We start from the raw sequence: 22,338 nt of genomic DNA, 5'->3' as shown, positions 1-22,338 counted from the left end.
TGGGCAAAGATCTGGCAAACGGAGTATAATGTGGGAAAATCTGAAATTGTCCATTTTGGCAGGAAGAATAAAAAAAGCATATTATCTAAATGGCGAGATTGCAGAGCTCTGAGATGCAGAGGGGTCTGCGTGTCCTTGTGCATAAATCGCAAAAGGTTAGTATGCAGGTACAGCACGTAATTAGGAAAGCTAATAGAATGTTATTGTTTATTGCAAGGGGAATTGAATACAAAAGTAGAGAGGTTATGCTTCAGCTATACAGGGCATTGGTGAGACCACATCTGGAGTACTGTGTACAGTATTGGTCTCCTTATTTATCCTCTACATTATGCATAACATACTTAAAAAGGAAGATCTGACTGTGTCAAAGGAAGTGGATCAGTTGTGTGTACAGGCAAATTGATAGCTATGCCCTTTATTCAAACTAGCTCAGTCCACTGCAAAACTATTCTTTATCGTAGAATGGTTACAGCATAGGAGGCAGCCATTCGGACCAATACGTGTGCCAGCTCTCTGCAAGAGCAACTCACCTAGTCCCACACCCCGGCCTTTACCCCGTCGCCCTGCAAATTTCTCTTCAGATAATTATCCAATTCTCATTTGAAGGCCTAGATTGCCTCCATCACATTCTCAGGCAGTGGATTTCAGATCCTAACCACTTGCTGCATAAAAAGGTTTTCACTCATGTCGCCATTGCTTCTTTTACCATTCACCTTAAATCAGTGTCCTCCAGTTCTGGATCCTTCCGCCAATAGGAACAGTTTCTCCCTATCTACTCTGTCCAGTTCCCTCAATATTTTGAGCACCACTACCAAATCTCCTCTTAATTTTCCCTTCTCTGAGAACAGGCCCACCTTCTCCAACCTATCCACGTAACTGAAGTTCCTCATCCCTGGAACCATTCTCATGAACCTTTTCTGCACCCTCCCTAATGCCTTCACATCTTCCTGAAAGTGTGGTGCCCAGAACTGGACGCAATACTCCAGTTGAAGCTGAACCAGTGTTTTATACAGGTTTATCATAACTTCCTTGTTCTTGTACCCTCTGCTCCTATTTATAAAAGTCCAAGATTCCACATGCTTTATTAGCTGCTTTCTAAACCTACACTGCAACCTTCAATGATTTGTGCACATATACCCCCAGGTCCCTCTGCTCCTGCACCCCCTTTAGAATTGTACCCTTTTATATTGCTTCTCCTCATTTTTCCTACCAAAATGAATCACTTCATACATTTCTGCATTAAATTTAAATGCATTCCACAGACCCCTCTATGTCATCTTGAAGTTTATCACTATCCTCCTCACAGTTCACAATACTTCCAAGTTTTAGAAACATAGAAAATAGGAGCAAGAGTAGGCCATATGGCCCTTCGGGCCTGCTGCGCCATTCAAAAAAGATCTTGGCTGATCATCTAATTCAGTACTCTGTTCCTACTTTCTCCCCATATCCCTTGATCCCTTTGGCATTAATATATCTATCTCCTTCTTGAATATATTTAATGACTTGGCCTCCACTGCCTTCTGTGGTAGAGAATTCCACAGGTTCACCACTCTGACTGAAGAAATTTCTTATCTTGGTTCTAAATGGCATACCCTGTATCCTGAGACTATGACACCTGGTTCTGGACTCCCCAGTCATCGGGAACATCCTCCCTGCATCTAGCCTGTCTAGTGCTGTTAGAATTTTATAGGTTTCTATGCGATCGCTTTTCACTCTTCTAAACTCTAGTGAACATAGGCCTAGTTGACCTAATCTCTCCTCATATGTCAATCCTGCCATCCCAGGAATCAGCCTAGTAAATCTTCTTTGCACTCCCTCCATGGCAAGAACATCCTTCCTCAGATAAGGAGACCAAAACTGCACACAATACTCCAATGTGGTCTCGCCAAGGCCCTGTATAACTGCAGTAAGACATCCTTGCTCCTGTACTCAAATTCTCTTGCAATAAAGGCCAACATACCATTCGCCTTCCTAATTGCTTGCTGCACCTGAATGCTTGCTTTCAGCGACTGGTGTACGAGGACACCCAGGTCTCATTACACCTCCCCCTTTCCCAATCTATCACCATTCAGAAAATAATCTGCCTTTCTGTTTTTACAACCAAAGTAAACAACCTCACATTTATCCACGTTATATTGCATCTGCCATGCATTTACCCACTCACCCAACTTGTCCAAATCACATTGGAGCCTCTTTGCATCCTCCTCACAGCTCACATTCCCCCCCAACTTTACGTCATCTGCAAACTTGAAAATGTTACATTTAGTTCCCTCACCCAAGTCATTAATACATATTGTGAATAGCTGGGGCCCAAACACCAATCCCTGCAGTACCCCACTAGTCACTGCCTGCCACCCCAAAAAAGACCCACTTATTCTATCTTTATTTTGTGTCATCAGCAAATTTTGAAATTGTGCCCTGTACACCCAAGTCTAGTTCATTAACATATATAAAGAAAAGCCAGGTTCCTAACATCAACCTCTGGGGAACCCCCCTATATATCTTCACCTAGTCTGAAAAACAATCGTTCACAACTACCCTCCGTTTCCTGTCACTCAGCCAATTTCATATCCATGCTGTTACTGTCCCTTTTATTCCATGGGCTTTAACTTTGCTGATGAGCCTGTTATGTGGCACTTAATCAAATGCCTGGAAAGGTTGGGATCGGAGACATTGAATCGACATCGAACTGGTAGGGCCTGAGCAGCACAAGATAGCTAGAGGAAAGGAATTTTCATTTATTAGCCATGGAACATATACCTTTTGTTGATTTTTTAAAAAACTACCTGTTTTAGAAGATTGTTATCTGGCTTACTGCCTTTGATTACAAGTGATAGTTAAAGGGTTCAAAAAAAGCATGCAATATAGCACAAACATCACAACATTCTGAACTTATATAGGTGACATTAGGCATGGCTCATTTCTTTAACACACATCCTATGCAGCCTGTACGTGGGCGTTTGCATCCTTTTTATACATTACTTTCACATTGAGGTTCTTGCCCTCACCCATTATAATCAGCTTCGACAAATATGGGGGCGGGGGCAAACTCATCCCCCAAAAGGTTATAAACCTATAGTTGACCACTGCCCGAATGCGCGGCTCTTTTGCCTCACACTTCGCCACACTCACTGTTCCCAGAACAGAGACATACACTCGGTGTCCATTCAGTGTCTCCACTCCTAACCTTTCCACAACCTCCAGTTATTTAATATGGGGAACAGTGGATTTTCATAACATCATTAGATCTGTTATATCAAATCAAATATATACATGTTAATATAAAAATAAACATAACTGGGTTTTAACCAACACCCAGCAGTTGAAACGCCAACCCCAACACTTTATTCACTCACCTCACAAACCGTTAGCCGTTCAAAGTTAGCGGAACGCACCTCAATTTCCTTCCGGCCACTGCAAGCTCACGAGACGCTGAAAATGCGCATGCGTACAATGCGCACCACATGCTGGGATATGCAGTCCTTTTAAGTTTTTGAACAGAGACTTGAACTACAATTCCCATAATGCTGAGCGCCATATGGCCTGCGCACTTGTATTCGCGCATGCGTTTCAGCGACAGAAACAGGAAGTGCTGGAATTTGCTCATTTGGTCAGATGATGTCTGAGGAGAGAGGGTGTGAGCAAAGGCTGAGTATTTCCAGCATCCGCCTGTGTACATTTCAAAAATGCCAAGACTTTTCACAGGGAATGAAATTTATTTTGATACGTTAAGGCCAAATAATAACATTTTTCTTGTATTAAAATTACCTTTATTTTGTTTTTAACATCTCCAAAAGGGAATTGGATAAATACTTGAAGGGAAAGCATTTGCAGAGCTAAGGGGAAAGGGCAGGATAATGGGACTAATTAAAAGAGCCATCACAGACTCAATGGGCTGAATGGCCTCCTTATAACAGAACATTTACAGCCAGCAAAATGTTTCCACCTGGTTTCGAAGTGGGGACATTTTGCGTATTAGATGGACATGATAACCACTACACTAGGAAAATCCTGTGTTGTATGATCTATGATTCACAGAAAAATGCAAATATTGTTATAAAATGCAACTTTGGGCTGAAGCTGATGAGATAAAAGGAACAACTCCTGTTTTGTTTGCTCATTCTTTTCTTTCCCTTCACTTAGGGATCCGGCAAGTCTCATACTTTAAGATGGCTTTAACCACCTTTGTTATTTGTAAACCCTCACAAGGGAAGTTTGACTGGAGCTGATACCTCATTTGATTTTCCTTTGGCATCAGTAGTGAAATCCCAGCCCAGTGTTATTCATTCACCTCACACTACTAACTTGTTCAAAGTTAGTAGAGCACAATTCAATTTCCTTCCAGCACCTGCCCTCTCTCTTGGACTATACCGTCATGCAACTTCTGCTCGTGGGCCTAGCTGAGACTGGGATCTTGTTGTAAGGTTACACAAGACCTAAGCCCATATTCTAAAACAAACTATCTTATACTTGTTTGATGAATTCACAATGTAAAACAATTAATTATAAGTCATGTAGTTGGCCTGAGTAACTGGAAAGTAGGGAGATAAAGATAGAACTAAAACAGTGGAAAATGGGATTATAAATTAATTGCTTTACTAGGATGGAATGCCATTTGCAAAGTAGAAAACACATCTATAATTATTGTATTTGTGCAATAGATCTCAGTGAATGGACAATGAAACCTTTTTCTATGGGAATCTCCGGTGATCCATTTTCAAGATTAAACTGTGGTACTTCTCTTATGGAATACAATTTAATCATGCAAGGATCTATTATGAAAATAAAAATGTTAGCTTCCCCAGCTCAAAGTAAGTCTCCTTTTAAAGATATCTCACTGATTCTGGCCCTGACCACAAATATTAGTTTTAATTGTTGAAAAATGAAATGATGAAAATGACATTGCGCTATATGAAAAAATTTATGAAAAGAGGAAATCTGACTGCGATTATAGAAGGCTTACAACTACATGCTTACATGACTAATCTTTCCCATTTATTCAGATGTGGCATTAGGGCCATGCAACCCATGCAATTTCTCAAATCCCAAGCAAATCAATGGCCTCCGATCAGTGACAGTACTGGCTGTGTGGCCAAGGATGGTCTCAACGTTGAGTAAATTTCTGTCATCAACTGGCTGGGGGAAAAAAAGTGCAAAAGATAAGAAGCGGGAGGAATTCCTGAGAAGTGTACAGAGAACTTTCCAGTCCAACAAGGAAGGAAGCAGTGCTGGATCTAGTTCGGAATGAAGTGGGGCAAGTTGAGCATGTGTCAGTGGGAAAGCATCTGGGAAACAGTGGGATCACAATATCATTAGGTTTGGGATAGTTATGGAAAAAAATAAATATTTGCATTTATATTAAAGCCTGGCTCGGGTATAAAATTAAAACCTGACCCGGGCCCAATCCGACAACAGCCAACCTGAACCTGACCCGGGCCTGAATTCTTTAATTTTTTTTTAATGCACGACCCAACTTGAACCCAACACATGTAGTCGGGTTTGGTCGGGTAGCCAGGCTTTTCCTGCAGAATCTGGACTGTACGTTTCCCACCTTGGCGTCCTGAATCTTCATTTGAAGATTACTTCCTGGAGCAAGGCAGCACTGTGCATGTCCAGCCCGACCCAAGCCCGAATGCTGGATCCAGAAGAGAGACCCAACCTGACCCAAACCCAACACGTCATCGGTTTGGGTCGGGTAGCCATGCTTTAATTTATATAGCCCCTTTCATGACCTCAGAACATCCCAAAGTGTTTAACAGCCAATGAAGTACTTTTTGAAGTGTAGTCACCTGCTTGAAGACTTTAGAGAGTGATGCACTGTAACACCCAGATCTATTTCTTTAGCCACTAACTTCAGTTCTGTTCCCTTTAGGATGTATGTATATTTAGCATTTGACTTGCCCACACTACAGTTTTCTAAATTAAGCATTATTTCCCCAACATTGGTTCATTTCCCCAACTCATCGAGATCTGCAAGGAGTCGTCCAGCAACCACTATAGTCTTAACTCTAACAATCCAGAATAGGGCTGTCCTGGAGCTTTATCAGAGACTATTCCTTTTAGCACAATATTTGATGGATTTTCATTTAGTAACCTGATAGATTTACGTGAATCAAGATTTAGGAATCATGCACTAGGGATCATCATCAAGTGACTAATTAAAGTATGTGATTCCAGAAGAATGTATGTAGTATCTCTGTTGAATGTTTACAATAAAACGTTTCATATAATGTGTGTGAAATGTTATTTTTTGTACTGGATCAACATAATAAAGTACTAGTTTTAGCTTAAATGTAGGTAACAAATGCAGGGCCTTCCTCAGCGCAATACTACACCATTTAAGATCATCTGCATGTAACATCAGATATTAATAATCCTAATTTGCTTGCCAGCATTAAGGTTGTCCACTTCTCAGAAGCTTTTAACATATCGCACATCTGAATTTGCAATGATTAACATTTTACCAAATATAGATTAGCATTACTGCAAAATATAGATAAGGTGTGGGAACCTTCTCAGCTAAAGCTGTTGGCCAGACTGTTACCATTTTGTAATAATGTATTTGAGATGAAATAAAATATATACTTTATGCTGTGATGGAATAATAGTATATGATGAAGATATAGTTGTGCATGATGAGGAAAAATGATTTTAAAAAATTCTCATATTTTGCAAATAGCTGCATTGACCATTGCAAACTGCAGTATAATTTCAAATCCAAAATTCAAAAGATGTGCCTATATTTTTGTTTATTTTAAGATGAGAGTGGATTACATGATGGAGTACTGCACCAGAACAATTTGTTGCATTAACACACTCTACCATGGATACGATGGCCATATATTCACATTTGTGTGTTTCCATACTCCGAATTTCGCAACTGTTATGGACAGACGCTGAAAATCTGAAATAAAAACAGAAAGTGCTTTAAATACTCAGCAGGTCCAGCAGCATCTTTGGAGAGAGAAGCAGAGTTAACGTTTCAAGTCTGTGACTTTGACTTTGTTAGCTCCTTTCCTGAAGATAGGAGTTTTTTTGCATGGACTGGGCTGTTTTACATTTCAATGTGTTTTCCTCAAAGATAATTCAGATGTGGATAATTGGTTTCTTCTTCAACAGACATATCTGTTTATTGACAGGGGTCATCAGATCTCTACTCCATTTTGTCTGCGGCACAAATGTGCCCATTTTCTTGTGGTTTGATTCAACGGTTAACTTTTATTTCATAATTCCTCCAGTTCATTTCCTATATCCTCACCGCTCCCTTTGTTAGCATGACACAACTCAGACTGCTGTTAGCCCGATTATGGGTTAGTAGAGACAAAAGTTTTCCCCACAAATTCACTAAGATGTTACCAGCTATGAGAGGCTTTTGTCATGAATATAGACTAGAGAAACTGGAGCTCTTTTTAATAGAACAAGGAGATCTGATATAGTGTATATGGACTTCCAGAAGGCATTTGATAAGATTCCACATAAGAGACTGTAAGCTAAAATTAAAGCCTATGGAATTGGAGGCAAATTATTGATCCTGGTTAAGAGATTTGTTAGGTGGTAGGAGACAGAGAATAGGGATAATGGCTAGGTACTCGAATTGGAAGGAAGTGACTAGTGGTGTCCCACAAAGATCTGTGCTAGGGCTTCAACTTTTCACTTTAGTTATTAATGACTTACATAACACAATAGAAAGCCACACATCCAAGTTTGCCGATGACACAAAGATTGATGGTTTAGTAAGTAGTGTAGACGGAAGCGTAACATTACAGAGAGACATTGAGAGATAAAGTGAGTGGGCAAAACTGTGACAGATGGATTTCAGCATATTTAAGTGTCAGGCCATCTATTTTTGACCAAAACAGGATAGATCTGAGTATTATTTAAAAAGTGAAGAGCTAGGAACAGTGGAGCTTCAAAGAGATTTTGGGTCCATGTACAGAGATCAATAAATTGTAGTCATCACGTACAAAAATGTAATCAAAAACACTAATGGAATGTGAGTCTATATCTAGAGGGCTAAAATATAAAAGGGAGGAAATTTTGCTACAGCTATACAAAGCCATAGTTAGACCACATTTGGAGTACTGCGTACAGTTCTGGACATCACATCTTATAAAGTATTCATTGGCCTTGGAAGGAGTGCAGTGCAGATTCACCAGAATGTTACAGGACTCCAAGGATTAAATTATGAGGAGAGATTACATAAACTATGTTTGTATTCTCTGGAATGTAGAAGATTAAGGGGTGATTTGAATGAGGCTTTTAGGATTTAGAAAGGAATTGATAAGATAGACAGAAACGTTTTCCACTGGTGGGGGAGTCTCGAACAAGGGGACATTAACTTAAAATCAGACATAACCTTTCAGGAGAGAAGTTAGGAAAAGGAGCTCTCCCACAAAAAGCAGTAGATGCTCACTCATTTTAATAATTTTAAATACGAGATCGATAGATTTTTGCTGGCCAAGCATATTACAGGAAATGGAGACAAGGCAGGTAAATGGAGTTAGGATACAGATTGGCCGTGATCTCATTGGATGATGGAACAGACTTGAGGGGCTGAGTGGCCTACTCTTGTTTCTAAATGTTCAAAATTATGAGGACATAAATGTAAGATTATCACCTGAAGAACAAAGGGAAAGGTTAGGAAAACTATTTTTTACATGGAACGTTTGAGAACATGGAATGCCTTACCATAAAAGGTAGTGGAAGCAGAGTTCGTAATACCTGTTAAAAGGGGACTGGATAAATAACAAAAACAAGACTGGCACTTAGTGGCACAAGATTGCCCTTTCACAGAACCAGAACTGGAGCAATGTGCCAAATATCGCTGATCGTGCTTTAAAATTCAATTTTGTTATTTTGTGAGAGAGAAGCAACATTAGAAGCCTAGCTCCTAGCTGTTAACACAAGTGAAACATTGGAAAAATCTTGGGAGAAGCATTTCCTGCTTACCCTATTAATTAGAAATTATATGTGGCAAGACGCCAATCCAAGCTAAAGACACCAACAACGATAACTTGCATTTATATAGTGCATTATATGTAGAAAAATAGTCCCAAGACGCTTCACAGGAGCATTATGGTGGAACAAAATTTGATACCAAGCCAAATAGGGCGGCACAGTGGCACAGTGGTTAGCACTGCAGCCTCACAGCTCCAGGGACCCGGGTTCGATTCCGGGTACTGCCTGTGTGGAGTTTGCAAGTTCTCCCTGTGTCTGCGTGGGTTTTCTCCGGGTGCTCCGGTTTCCTCCCACAAGCCAAAAGACTTGCAGGTTGATAGGTAAATTGGCCATTATAAATTGTCACTAGTATAGGTAGGTGGTAGGGAAATATAGGAACAGGTGGGGATGTTTGGTAGGAATATGGGGTTAGTATAAATGGGTGGTTGATGTTCGGCACAGACTCGGTGGGCCGAAGGGCCTGTTTCAGTGCTGTATCTCTAATCTCTAATCTAATATTACACCAGATGACCTAAAGCTTGGTCAAAGAGGTAGAATTTTATGAGCATCTTAAAGGAGGAAAGAGAGGCAGAGAGATATAGGGAGGGATTCCAGAGCTTAGGGCCCAAGCTGCTGAAGGCACAGCTGCCAATGGTGCCAATTAAAAATGGGAATGTTCGGGAGGCCAGAGTTAGCAGAGTGCAGAGATCTGGGGAGGAGGGGGTGTGGGGTTGTGGAGCTTGAGGAGTTTACAGAGATTTAGTTTAGTTTAGAGATACAGCACTGAAATAGGCCCTTCGGCCCACCGAGTCTGTGCCGACCATCAACCACCCATTTATACTAATCCTACACTAATCCCATATTCCCACCACATCCCCACCTGTCCCTATATATTTCCCTACCATCTACCTATACTAGGGGCAATTTATAATGGCCAATTAACCTGTCAACCTGCAAGTCTTTGGCATGTGGGAGGAAACCGAAGCACTCGGAGAAAACCCACGCAGACACAGGGAGAACTTGCAAACTCCACACAGGTAGTACCCAGAATTGAACCCAGGTTGCTGGAGCTGTGAGGCTGCAGTGCTAACCACTGTGCCATTGATAGGGAGTGGCCAAGCCATGGAGGAATTTAAAAACAAGGATGAGAATTTTAAATTGAGGCATTGCTTTACCAGGAGCCAGTGTAGATCAGCGAGCACAGGGGAGATGGGTGAGTGAGACGGTGCAAGTTAGGACATGGGCAGCAGACCTTTGAATGGCCTCTAGTCTCTGAAAGGTATAGCGTGGGAGGACAGCTAGAAGTGCACTGGAGGTGGAAATAGGTGGTCATAGTGATGGCGTGGATATATGTTAGGAAGCTCATCTCGGGGTCAGGTATAACCTGGGTTGTGAGCAGTCTGGTTGAGCCTAATTTATTTTAAAATGTTATTTGGCTCTGGGTCTCTTTACACTGCTATTTAATATAAAGTTTACATAAAACGATTGCTTGCAGATCTTATAAGATGTGCTTATTCTAAAATATTCACAATGTAAAGGGTTAATCAAATGTTACAATAACAGATATCCTGTGGAACTCATTTTCAGTTGTGTAGGCAGTTTTCAATTATAGGTTGCTCCACTTAGGGGTCATTTTCTCTCAGAAATAATTTGTCTAGTCATGCTGAAAGCTGCAGCAACAGATTACTAAAGCTCCACTCAGAAGCCCTGAGTTCAAAACCTTTTTGCGGCTTCTGTTCAATCCTGATTCCCGCAGTGGGGGAATTTTGCTAGGTTTTAGTCAAGTTGCTCGAAATAGTGCAGTACAACAATGAAGTGCTTCACTTCAATAAAGTGGAATAGTTATTCAGAAAGCAGGTGCATTAGACTGAGCACAGATCGATATTTTCTACTCCCTTGCAGTTGAAGGAGAGTGCATGTTAGCAGATGCCAACACCATGAAATCAAACAGCACAGAAAGTGGACTAATGTGTGTATAATATAGACACGTTGGATGGAATTTTACGAAGCCATTAAGTGTGCGTTTGGAGGTAGGATGGCCGTAAAATGGGTATGGACCCCGTTTTGCTGGAAGTCCGACGTTGCTTCTGGATTTTACCAGCAGTGAGAACAATGGGGGAGTGACTGCTGACATCGAGTTGGCGGGACACCAATTACAGTATTTAAAAGGCCAATTAACTGCAATTTTACAAGGCATTTTGAATTTTATCAGTGGCGGATGGGAACCATGGGACCTCGGAGCCCTGTCTGGTGAAACAAGGCTGCACATGATAAGGAAGCTGGGGATAAATGCTGGCTTCCCAACGACAACATAGAGAGAGCTAGTGTGTGGTGACAGGAAGGGTGGTGCGCAAAGGGAACTGCCAGACATTGGCAGAAGGGGGGGAGAAGGTGCCAGTCTGCAGTCTATCGGTGCATCAAATGGCATGTTCAAGAGCGCTGGTAACTACGTGTTCTATCGCACCAATCTGGAAAGTCAGGCGGAGAGGGTCATTGTGTTGGGGCCATCGTTGGATTCCCCCAGGTCCAAGGTGTCATCAAATGCATGGAGGTGGCCATCAAGGCTCCCACAAATCAGCCAGTGGCCTACACCGACAGGAAGGGCTTCCATTCCCTCAATGGACCACCGAAAGCGGAATCTTCAGGCATGTGCACAGTTCCCGGTTAGCAGCCACAATGCCTACACCCTTCAGCAGTCCCGGGTCCCACAGCTTTTCTGGCCTCTCCCACTTGCCTTCAGGAATGGGTATATGGAGACAAGAGCCACCCTTTAAAGACATGCCTGTGAGAAACCCATGCATGAATGCAGAGGATAAGTACAAGACCTGCCTCAGGTCAACTCAAGCAATGGTTGAGCAGGCCATTGGCCTCTGAAGACGTAATTCAGGTGCCTAGACTGATCAGATGGAGCCCTTCAGTATGCCCCAGAAAGGGTGTCATGTATTGTGGTAGTCTGCTGTGCACTGCACAACACTGCACCTGCTGTGGTGTCAGCTGATACTAACCTAACTGCCCATGCAGCCGCCTCAGGTCCAGGATGGGACGGCCCTCACACCTTAATTGGACGGCCCCCACGCCGTACCTTCCTTAATTGGCCGACCACCATGAGATTACCGTGCGGTTGGCCACCTGACACCCAAATGGAAATGGCACCCACTTCCGGTGCCATGGCCATGGCCCATGCCCTCATAAGAAAATTCAGCTCTTTACTACATTAGTATAAAATTAAGGAACAATAGTAACAGTAACATTGTTGCCGCAAAATGCTTTGTAGCTGCTCCCAGGTCTCCCCTCATGTATGTTGTGCTTTCCCAATTTGGCTACCATTGTGACATCCAAAATTTACAGTTGAGAGAGTTGGATTGATGACCTGCTCTCAGGCCTATACCAATAATAATCTGCCTCCAATGACCAGGAAGTGTGCACAACCAACTTGGGCTGAATGGCTCTCTGAATTTCACTTTTTTCCTGCTGGACATGCATCACATTAGCTCAGCAGCAGCCTGGCTGAGACTGGGAACCCATTGCAGTCATAGGCATGAAGCTGCAGGTTATTTCTCCATGGCACACACGTGCAGGCAGTTTTTGATAGTATTCTGTCATTTTCAATGTGTGACAAGATACAGAGAATTTTGAAAATTTGCTAAGGATTAGAGGTGTTTTATAAATAAATAAACCTCCATATTAATTGACAAAATTTGGATTTTTTTATTGCTCAATTTATCTTATGAGGTATTCTAAACTTGAACTTTAACATGATTACAACATACTTATTGGAGATGTCAGGCAAACCCCTCACCCGCCAAGACCGAGACACACATTATTTCGCTACAGAAACATTAAAACCTTAAAAATTGCAATCTGTGACTGGAAAGACATTTCCATGGTAACACACAATGTTGAAACAATGGAGGATCCAGCAGTGATCCTCCAGTACACAGAAGTAGTTGGACTAGTTTTAGTCACATGGCTAGCTGGCTGGGGCAGGGAAGTTTGAGCCTCCAACAAGGGATGTGAAGAGACAGTTCCATATAAGGAACTAGTCACATGACTAACCTGCTGAGCACCCTGGGAGCTTTCTGAATTTGGACTCCCAGACAAAAGGAATTGCTAGGCACAACGTTGTGTGCTCTCCTGGAACTAAGAACATGTCCTGCCTGCCTATCTCTCAGGGAACTGATACCATTGAAGACTTGAAACTCAAAGAGAAAGGTTTGCCACGTGAACAAAGTTTTAAGACGATTACTGGACCCCAAATGAAATGCAAGAATATAATGACAATCAAGGGATACAGCGAGCTCAAGAAACAGTAACAAGATATTGCCTCCAACTGTTCTACTTATCGCTTCTTCTACTCTTTTCTGTTCCTATCTTGCATGTTTATATCGCGTGTGCATGGTAGCATGAGCATGTCATATATCTACAGGTGTGAACCGTAATAGAATTAAGGTTAAGGTTTAATAAATTTCATCTTTCTGCTTTAAACCAAAGGAAGCCTGTTTGTGCTGAGTTATTTTCCTGATAATTGGAAACAGTGAACACGGATTCACAAAAAGGGGAGCTCAAAACACAGTGTGTTTAGAATTAAACCCTGTTACAATAAGACCAGGTGACACATTGTTCACCTGGTTGTAACAGAGAGAAGAGAAACAGTACAACTGTCTATAAAAACAATTTTATTTTCCGTAAGAACTGGTAACAGTATATACTTTCATATATCTTTACCTCAATAGTTCATGTTTCAAAATGACCATAAACAAAAAATGCTTGAAATACTCAGCAGGTCAGGTGGCGTCTGTGGAGAGAAAAACAGAGTTAACATTTCAGGTTGATGGCCTTTCATTGGTTTGGATGCTGGCTGACCTGCTGATTTTCAGCATCTGCAGTATTTTGCTTTTGTGTTAGTTGTCCAATTTAAACCTGTTCACCCAAATTTTCCAATTGCGTTTTTTTGATGCAAAGCATTACCCACCCACTGTAAGTGCATACAATAAAAGTGTATTGGTAATTCACTCCATATGCATTGTGACATTCTTGTAATGATGAAAGTGCAAAGCCCATATTTATTATATACACAGTTCAGAACCGATTCACACAGTGTGGATAATGCATGTAATTTCCTTGTTTTCTTGTTTCAAGTGGACCTGTTAATATAATCCTGTTAGTTCTGGGCCTTAATGTAGAAGAAAAGGTCAGGGATTATAAAAGTATAATAGTGGTATCTAATACAGATATCCGAAAAGCTGTACTGTACCACGGGAATTAGTTTCTAAGTGCTGTTTATTAGTTGCTGTAGAGGAAATAATCCTATGAGACACTGAACAGCATGCTTGTAGCTCTATTATTTTAGAGTCTTAGCAGGCATTCTGTGAGCCAAAAGAAATTTATTAATATCCTCTTTGTGTGCCTGAATTTGAGGGTATGAAATTACATGGGGCTTTACTTTATGTCAGGCATATTTTATCTTATTTTCCATTAAAAGGATGAAAACAAATTATTCATCTCACATTACCTTGCTCTGAGTATAGAATCAATCACAAGACTGCACTGGTGAAGGTGTAAGCATAAATTTTGTGAGGCTGTGCTCACAGTTTGGAGGGTTGCAGATTTGTCATAGAATTGAGTGTAGAGAAAACCCTTCCTTATTTGCTGTGCACTGCATTTTCTAGTGAACATCTTAAGCTTTTTTGGGTGGCGTGCAATTGATCAGCATCATTTCACCTGCATTGATAATGCCTCCTCCTCCTTGACACAGTTTCCCCATACTTTGTGGGCACAATTATTTGGCTGGTCAGGCCTTGTAAGAGTTGACTTCTTAGATCCCCATGTTGGAGTTTTTGTTTTGGCTGGAAGCTTTGGCATCTGCGATGTTGGGGACCTCTGGAGGAGGCTGAAAAGGATCATCTACTTGGCAGTTCTGGCTGAAGATGTTGTAACTGCTTCAACCTTGTCTTTTGCACGCACATGCAGGACTCCACTGCCAAAGAGGATGAGGATGTTTATGGAGCCACCTCCACCCGTTAGTTGCTTAATTTTCCCCCAACATTCCTGGATGCAGAGCTTTGACCTGATCTATTGGTAGTGAGATCACTTAGCTCTGTTTTCAGTGTTTAGCATGCATGTGCTCCTGTTAGTAGCTTCTGCAGGTTGACACATTGGGCTAGATTTTGTGCAGGAGGCAGGGCTCCTGGCGCTGGGCTGAAAAGGCAGGGCAAACCCCACCTCTGCATTTTTTAAGCCCCCCCCGGAGTGATCCTCCAGTCTTTTGGGGTCAAAGTTTAAGGAGGTGAGATGCCCCTTTAAAGACTTTATAGGGACAGGGATCCCACGCCACCCCCAACAGCCCCAATCACAGGGCTGGCAGCGCAGCAGTATCGGCAGTGCCACCGGGAGCAGTGGTCACTGCCGGTACTGCAGAGGCCTCGGACTGATGCCCAGCGGTGGAACCCCTGAGAAGAGGTAGATGAGGCGGGATCACCAGGGCCAGTCCAGAAGACTGGTAAGACTGGAAAGAGGCTCTTAGTTGGCCTTCGATAGGCCACTTAAGGGCCCCAATTGGCCTGTGGGCGGGAAGGTCGTTGTCAGCCTATCCTGCCCCCAGGAGGATCGGAACTGGGAATCCCAGCGTCGGGTTCCTAGGTGGGCGATTCTGCCCCGATTCTCCACAACCAACCCCCCCCCCCCCCCCACCCCCGCCACGAAACCCGCCATTGGGATGAGAACAAGATCCGGTTCTTTATTTTCATGTGCGCCTAATGCTGCTCTCGGTAGGCTCTTTTATACTCCTCAGTGAATCAGGTTTGGCTTTATGGACGAGTGAGCAATATACCAGACCATGAGGTTATGCATTGTGATGGTTTAAAATTCTGTTGTTGCTGATGTCCATAGAACCTTATGAATTCCCAGTTTTGAGCTATAAATCTGTTCCACTTAACATGGTGGTAATGTTAGATGACACAATGGAAAATTTGATGCAAATTTTCAGGCAGACAATTTTTTGGTTAGTTTTCTGCTAGGAGCTCACCATTTTTGGTTCCACTTTGCAGGGATTTCAAAAACAACATTATCCTTGTTTGTCCTTAAAGTGTTGACAGGACCCCTGAAATGTAAAATTTTGCAAGTTTTTAGCTCACATACTGTACAAGTGAAATCAAACTATTATAACAGTAATAAAGCTACTCCCATGAAATAAGTAACTAATTACACTAATAATATATACAACTAAACACTTAATACACAATTTTAGTTTTAACATACTTCGTTTTTGTTTACTTTGTCCTCCCTATTTCTCCCATGCTCTTATATTCAACCAGATTTCTCTTCTACCTAATCTAACCATTCCAATTTGCTTTACAATTTTTTTCTCTGAAACATTGAATTTGAATCCCTGGTGCTTATTTTTTCCCTGCTGTCCCTTAACAATTAATTTTTGAACCAAGAACAGCTAGCACATTTTAAATAGATGAATTTTCATTTTCTTTTAATTTGTTCTTGGGATGTGAGCATTACAGGCAAGGCCAGCATTTGTTACCCATCCCTAAATGCCCTTGTGAAGGTGATGAGCCACCTTCCTGAACCCCTGCAGTGTTTTTACATGTTGCAGTTTGATATAGTTGAGTGGCTTGCTATGCCATTTCAGAGGGCACATATGGGTCAATCGCATTGCTGTAGATCTGGAGTTACATATAGGTCAGGCCAGGAAAGGATGGCAGATTTCCTCCCCTGAAGAGTGTTTTTACAACAATATGGTAGTTTTGTGATCATTATTAATGAAACTGGCATTTTATTCCAAATTTATTAATTCAATTGAAATTCCCCCAGCTGCTACGGTGGGTCTTGAACTCATGCCTCCAGAGCAATAGCCTGGACCTCTGGAGTACTAGGTCAGTGACATTGCCACTATCTACCATCCCCACCTCTTAGTAATAAACCAACTTCAACAGTCTGTTTTTCAGTTAAGTGAAAGCTCAGATGTTGAATTTTGATCTGATCAATTCACTGGCACAATTTTCGACAGATTTTTACTTGTTAAAGCATCGAAGAAAGTCTGCCAACAAACATATTCATCCTCGGTTCCCAGAACTGACTGCTTGCAGGAGTGAACTCATCTACAGCAATGGAAGGGTTAATTAGAGCCCTAATGGAATAAACGTTTTGAAGTGCTTGTCACTTTGTATTTCGCGTATTGACTTTCTGTTTATTCAGCAGCAAAAAAGTTGGAAACAATTTTGTTTATTACTCCCAGAAGAATGACTACATATTGAGTGGATTACAGTGAAACTACGATAATGATGAACAGTTTAGCTAACTTGGTCCTTTTTTAGCTTCAAAAATTGTATCTCCCATGTTGGTTCCTTGATTGCTGTGTCTCTAGAAGCCACAAGATGGCTCCAAAGTTCATTAGCTGAGAGGCCAGGCTGATTTCAGCTGTGAACTACTCTGAGCAACGCTTGTGTGATCTGCTAATAGAGGACGTATTCTTGTGATCTAGAGAATAAATATATTAGTGATATATGTTTTGAAGCTTCAGTACATTGATATTATGAGACATTCCATTTAATAGTCTGAACAATAATTAATTAAATTCAGTAGGTATGGGGCAAGAAAAGAAACAAAATTTGGTTTAGAGGGCAAAAGAACCAAAGGCAACAGGAGGAAAAACTTTTTTTTTGTTGCAGCATTTGGTTGGGATCTGGAAGGCACTGCCTGAGAGTGTGGTGGAGGCAGATTCAATTATGGCTTTCAAAAGGAAAGTGGATATCTGAAGAGAAAAATTTGCAGGGCTGCGGGGAAAAGGCAGGGAAGCGAAACTAGCTGAATTGCTATTGCAGAGTGCTGGTACAGACACGTTGGGTCGAATGGCCTCCTTCTGTGCTGTAACCAGTCTATGATTCTATAAGAGAAGCTATCCATGACTGCTCGTCTGGGAGGCAACAATCTGCTGCTTATGCTAGGAGCAATAAACTCGAATCATTGATTGTTTTAAAGGTCTTATTAGAAATATAATGTAAGACTTTCATGTGGGCAAATGCCAGTCTACGCAGTTTAGACACATTGGGGATGGGGGGAAATTTTAACAACCCCTCCATGACAGGCAGGAGAGGGACCAGGAGGAGGGAAAAATGTGAAAGCTGAACCAACCCACTGCAAATATGCCTACTTCTGGTTTAACTGGGGTATCGAAGTGACCCGTTTCAGAGAGGGGGGGGGTCAGTGATTTTAATATGTTAATAAGGCTGTCCTCCTCAGATTTTGACACCATTTAAATTTAACTGATGCAGGCTGGGTTCCCAGGGCTTAGGAAACCCAGCTGCTGAAAGGAGACGAGAATGGCCTGATCCAACAGCTCAGTGCTTTTCCAGCACTCCTTGTGGGTCCAGACGGGCAGCAGTGCTTCTTCCCCTGGCCAAATCCCGCCCCCCCACCAAGCCATTGATCCCTGTGATCTGACCTCACCAACTTCACAACCTCTCTTTCCACAATTTCTTCCCCCTTTCCAAACCCACGATCTCTCCCTCATTTCCTACTCCCAATCTCTCTCATGATCTCTCCCACCATGATCACTCCTGTAATATCTCCAACCCTGTGATCTCTTCACAATTTCTTCCCCATCTCCTAGCCCTCAAATTGAAGGAAATTAGTATTAGTAAGAAGTTTGTATTGAGAAAATGATGGGGCTGAAGATAGATAAGTCCCTGGGACCTGATATTCTAGAGTTTTGAAAGAGGTGGCTTTGGAGATAGTGGATGCATTGGTGATCATCTTGCAAAATTCTACAGATTCTGGAATGGTTCCTTGGATTGGAAGGTAGCAAATTCACCCCTCTATTTGAGAAGGGAGGGAGAGAGAAAACAGGGAATTACAGACTTATTAGCCTTTCATCAGTCGTTGGGAAAATGCTAGAATCTATTCTAAAGGATGTGATAAATGATAATAATGATCTTACTGGGCATAGTCAACATGGATTTATGAATAGGAAATCATGTTTGACAAACCTGTTGGAGTTTAGTGAGGATGTTACTAACAGAATTGATAAAGGGGAGTTGGCGGACGTGGTATACTTGGATTTTCAGAAGGCTTTTGATAAAGTCCCCCACAGGAGGTTGGTTAGCAAAATTAAAGCACATGGGATAGGAGATAATATACTGGCATGGATTAAGGACTGGTTAACAGGCAGAAAGCAGAGAGTGGGAATAAATGGATCATTCTCGCGTTGGCAGGCTGTGATTAGTGGGGTATCGCAGGAATCAGTGCTTGGGCCCCAGCTGTTCACAATATATATCAATGATTTGGATGTAATATTTCCAAGTTTGTGGATGACACAAAAATAGTTGGGAATGTGTAATGTGAGGAAGATGCAAAGCAGCTTCAAGGAGATTTGGACAGATTTAGTAAGTGGGCAAGAACTTGGCAGATGGCATATAATGTGGAAAAATTAGAGGTTATCCACTTTGGTAGGAGGAATAGATGTGCAGAGTATTTCTTAAATGGTAAGAGATTAGAAAGTATACATATACAAAAGGACCTGGGTGTCCTTGTCAATAAGTTACTGAAAGCTAACATGCAGGTGCAGCAAGCAATTAAGAAGACTAATGGTATGTTAGCCTTTATCGCAAGAGGATTTGAGTACAAGTGTAGTGAAGTCTTGCTTCAATTGTATAGAACCATGATTAGACCACACTTGGAGGACTGTGTGCAGTTTTGGTCCCCTTACCTTAGGAAAGATATTATTGCCATAGAGGGAGTGCAATGAAGGTTCAGCAGACTTGTTTCAGGGATGGTGGGACTGTCCTATGAAGAGAGATTGGGGAAACTGTATTCTCTAGAGTTTCGAAGAATAAGAGGTGATCTCTTTGAAACCTACAAAATACTTAAAGGGATAGACAGGGTAGATGCAGGTAAGATGTTTCCCCTGGTTGGGGAGTCTAGAACCAGGGGACACAATTTCAAAATAAGGGGGAAGCCACTTAGGACAGAGATGAGGAGAAATTTCTTTACTCAAAGGGTTGTGAATCTTTGGAATTCTCTACCCCAGAGGCCAGTGGAAGCTCAGTCATTGAGTATGTTTAAAGCAGAGATTGACAGATTTTTAAATTCCAATGACAAAGGGATATGGGGATAGTGTGAGAAAAACGCACTGAAGTGGATGATCAGCCATGATGTAATTGAATGGCGGGGCAGGCCCGATGGGCTGAATGGCCTACTCCTGCTCCTATGTTCTTATGATCTTTCCCCCACTCAATTTGTCCCCTGCAATCTCTACTGCCACGATCTCTCCTACCCCATGAGCTCTTCCCCTGCGATCTCTCCCTCCCTCCTTGGTGCTGCGCTCTGAGCCCCAGCTCTGACAGTACTCCCCCTCTGATTTTCTATACTGCTGGTGACCAGCCCCAGCGGTCTCCGGCTACGGCTTTGCGCCGTAGGCTTTCACTCTGGCTGGCAGCCGGGCGGGAAATGGAGTAAAAACATTGTTATGCAGTTCCACTGTTAAATTCAGCAGGATCTGCACCTCTTGGGTTTCTTGGCTGCCGACATCCACTGACATTCCCTTCCTGCCTAACCGTAAATATCGGGATTGTTCTGCTCATGGACGATGAAATGAAATCAGGTAAATAAGGTCCCCTGCTGCAGGTAAAAATAAACCCAAATAGGTCAGTAGGTAAATGCACCGCTCTTTGTGATGTTGAGTAGTTCAGACCAGGAAGGTCTGATCTCCAGTCTGTCTAGTGTTAGTTGATCTCAGACGCGATCAGGAAAGGACATCCCAATATGTACGTGCGGTCACTGTGATGAGGCCAAAATTAAGCACAAGATTGGTGCCCCCACCTGGAGTCACTGTCTAGGATCAACCATGAAAAATGGCCTGTTGGACAAGGTACCAGTGGCTTTAGGAACTATGGGCTGCATTTCTTGTAGGCGACAGAATTCCTGCTGCCAGGGCTGAAAGCAGGAGGTGACCACCCTTCGGCTGGCGACATGACCCAGGGTGGCATATTGCCGGTGGCCGCCAGTTAAGAGGCTGCTGCCGGGGCTGCCATCCAATTAAGGATGGCAGCCACCCCCAGGAACTGCCAGCCCAATCAGAGGGCCGGCAGCTTCAGCATTGCCACCACTAGCAATGGCCACTGCTGAGGCTGCAGCTGCAGGGAGAGGGCAACTTAATGTCTGGGTGCCCTCGGAGACGGGTGAATTGGATTGGGGATAGCCGGAGCCTGGCAGCCAGTTGGCTATTGCTGCCAGGAGCTCCTCTATGGACCATGGAGTGCCCCTAAAGGAGGGCCCCCTCCCCCCGGGCCATCTGGATGTGGGCAAAATGCTTGTGGAGTTGGGGTGGCCCTTAATTGGCCACTTAAGTGGCTCAATTGGCTGCCAAGTGAGGTTTCCACCGCTAACAAAAGGGCATGGCAGCAAATAGGCGTTGGGCCATTTTGTCAGCTTTCCCGCCTCCCAGCCCGTCCCCAAAGGCCCTGGAAAATTCTGGCATATATCCCTTGAAACACCTTGAAAAGAGAAAACTGGGGAAAAGGAGATACATTTGCATAGCCTAAGTTTACAGAGGATTAAAAAGGCCACAAATGAAATAAGTGACTACATCTGACACACGCACAAAAATGTAACAAGTGTAAACTATCAAAATAATCTTAGATATTCCTATGCACAGGGAAGATATAACCTTACTTTGTGACTCAAGTAGCAGATATAATAGGGTTTGATGTGTAAACGTTATAGTTGATGAAACTTTCATTTTAGCTGGGTTCGTAGGAGCCAGCTATTTACAATAGTTCTGAACGTTTATTATGTTATTTCCTTTCAAGCAACTGGAGGGATTTCAATATTATCTTCTGTCATGCAGACATTCACCTGCCAAGAATGAGGCATATTAATTTTGTCATATGAACATTGATTTTAAACTGTTGCTGGAGTGAAGAAATGACTCGTTTGAAGATCACCAGACACTGGGCTGGAAGGATATTTGCATACTATCATCCAGGCCCCCAGCTGTCGAGCATGAGGCATATTACTTTCGCTACATGGACATTAAATTTCAAACTGTTGATGAAGTGACGAAAGGACTTGCTTTAAAAAAAATTGCCAGATCTTGGCTGGAAAGACATTTGCATATTAACAGATAGTGTTTGGAAGGACAAAGCAGCCATTCCCTGACACATTCAACCCACAATGGACTTTTGATCACCAGACGTTGAAAGCGGAGGAGCTTGCATTCCAGGTTGACTGCTAAGATGGCCGAATACACAAACGGACATGGTCAAACCAGCTAGTCACATGACTAACCTGCTGGGCAACCTGAGTTTTTTGAATGTGTACAAACAGTTTAGGCAGAAAGCAGATTGCTCCTGGACTAAGAGGATCTCTTCTGGCTGGTTCACCACAGCCTCTCCT

The 22,338-nt window shown here is 42.5% G+C and overlaps 1 protein-coding gene and 1 long non-coding RNA gene across 3 annotated transcripts in view; one reads left to right on the top strand and one right to left on the bottom strand.

Annotated features, from left to right (window-relative positions):
• The window catches only part of scamp4 (secretory carrier membrane protein 4), a 37,118-nt gene extending 33,686 nt beyond the window's left edge, over nt 1-3,432 (bottom strand). The window contains exon 1 of one of the 2 annotated variants that reach the window (XM_068016297.1): nt 3,357-3,432. The gene's annotated coding sequence lies outside the window, so the exon portion shown is untranslated. Of the gene's footprint in view, nt 1-2,538; nt 2,561-3,356 lie in introns of those variants that run through there. The other variant, XM_068016298.1, reaches the window with a different exon arrangement.
• The window catches only part of LOC137351647 (uncharacterized), a 68,440-nt gene that overhangs the window by 18,975 nt on the left and 27,127 nt on the right, over nt 1-22,338 (top strand). The gene's annotated exons all lie outside the window — the stretch shown is intronic.

The sequence above is a fragment of the Heterodontus francisci genome, chromosome 36 (assembly GCF_036365525.1).
Source record: "Heterodontus francisci isolate sHetFra1 chromosome 36, sHetFra1.hap1, whole genome shotgun sequence".
Lineage (NCBI taxonomy): Eukaryota > Metazoa > Chordata > Chondrichthyes > Heterodontiformes > Heterodontidae > Heterodontus > Heterodontus francisci.
Note: the sequence above shows the minus strand (reverse complement) of the source record. Positions and strands in the feature narration are given on the sequence as shown.